This window comes from Micromys minutus (assembly GCF_963924665.1).
Source record: "Micromys minutus genome assembly, chromosome: X".
NCBI lineage: Eukaryota > Metazoa > Chordata > Mammalia > Rodentia > Muridae > Micromys > Micromys minutus.
In genome coordinates this window covers 73,239,283-73,241,561 of record NC_137970.1, presented here as the reverse complement: position 1 = coordinate 73,241,561, position 2,279 = coordinate 73,239,283, and positions in this window count along the sequence as shown.

Genomic DNA, 2,279 nt, shown 5'->3' with positions numbered 1-2,279 from the left:
TCACCGCCTCATATTATACTCAAAATACATCAACAACTTGCATGTAAGAGCTAGATCTATTATACCGTTAGTTGAAAATATAATTAGCACAACTTTGTGCATTTGAACCACACCATATCAATATAGATGTTTCATCCAAAATAACAGAAAAAGCCTTCTGCTTCAAATGGTACCATTAGTAAACTAAAAAGATAACCCACAGAATGGGAGAAAATATTTGTATTACCTAGTAGATAAGAATGTAGTATCAAGAAGGAATTAGGCTTTTACTCACAGAAAGAGATAAATAACTTGATTTGGAAAGGGCCTTGTGTAGATCAGGAAGGCTGTGCACTCACTATTAGTAAAAGATGGTCATGAACACCTCACCCTCCTTCCTCTATCTCCTAAGTTTTGTGACTACAGGTGTGCACCACCATGCTCAGCTGCATGAGCCACCTTAAAAAATAATTTAAATCAACACTTCTCCAAGCAAAATACGCAGACTATCAATGAGCACTTGAAAAGATGCTTGCCTTTGGCTTTTAGAGAAAAATCAAAGCTATAATGAGATACTGTTTCACACACTCCAGGATGGCTATAATAACAATTTAGAAAAGATGATCAACTGCAAGTTTAAGTGATGTAAGGACAGGGAGAACCTGTAACCTTCACACATTGTTGATGGGGATGTAAAATGGTGTATTATTCTTATAAAACAAAACCAAAGACCATGAAACATCAATGTGGTGGAGTAACCTCGCTCAAAGCTATAAATTCAAAAAATTGAAAGCATGCATTTACATGTGAAACCCGTAGTAAGTACTTATAGCACCCTTCATAATAACCCAGCAAGATAGCCAAGATAACTCAAAGAGAAAATGGCTCAAATGTCTCTCAAATGATGATTGAGAAAATGTGACCTATCTATACAAAGGAATAGTAAGTACTTAGATGTTAAAAACAGTGGAGCCCCAATCTGCAACTTGGTTGTCAACATTATGCTACATGAAAAAAGTCAGTCCCGAGGGACCATATAGACCCCATTACCATTTATATGAAACATTCATCACGAAAAATGACCAGAAGGAGAAAAGATTACTGGTTGCATAAAGCTTGGGAGAAAGAAAGGGTGGACAAAAGAACAGCTGTCGGATGGTATGGATTTTCTTTGAGATGTGACAAATATGTTCTAAAATTGATTGTGGTGGGGACTCCATTTAATCCACCAGTTCACAGTGATACACTACGAGGTTGGGTGTCTGTAATGTATGAATTGTATCTCAATAAACATACTGAAATGATTGGAAATTCAGGACCACATTGCTCTTCACATGAATTCTAGTAGTTATTAAAGAATCTATATCAACTTCACATAAACCCTTCCTAAAAATAGAACATGCGGAAAGTTTCCTTTTTATTTTATGAGATCCGCATTCATTATTTTAGCATCAAAACCACCAAGAATATGATCAAAAGATCTTGTGTGAAAAAAATAGTAAATAAAAAATCATGAAATACCCTAAAAACAGACTAATGACCAATATTAATTAATATAGATTAAAAGGTCCTTAGCAAAATGGCTTTCTTCTGTTCCTAGATTGTTGACACTTGAAAAAATCTAATAATATCATACATAGTAAACTGTCAAATAATTTTAGAGTGAATTAGTAACATGAGAGTTTTCCACTAGTCAATATAATGGCTTATATTGGTTGCTTTTCAAATATTAAACCAATCCTTCATGCTCAGAAATTTAGCCTATATAAAATTCTTCTTACATAGTATTGAAGCCAAGGTGTTATTATTTCACTGAATACTGTTTCATATAACTACATGAGACATGCCAGTAAGGCCTGAGTGCCAGGTTGGGGGCTGCTACAGATGTTCGCACTATGCGATGCAGTACCACAGACAGATACTAGGTGGCACTCCAATACCGCGTGTTGCTGCAGCACGCGGCAAGATGCACCTACTACGGCCGGACAGGAGGGGGAAATGGTGAGCAGAGACCCATAAAGATTAGGAGGAGAGCAGGCTAAAAACAACAAAAGAAAAGAAAACCAAACAAAACAGAAAACCAACAATCAAATTGTATTAACTTGTCTCTTTTCTCTCTTTTGGTTAATTTGGCTAAGAGTTTTGTCAATAATGCTTATCAAAGAACCAGTTCTTAGTTTCATTGCTTCTTGTTTTTACTTTACAGTCGTTTGCTCTATTTCATTAACCTATGCCTTGATTTTGATCATCTCTCTCAATACATTATTTTGTGTTTTGGTTTGTCCAAAGAACATAAGGCG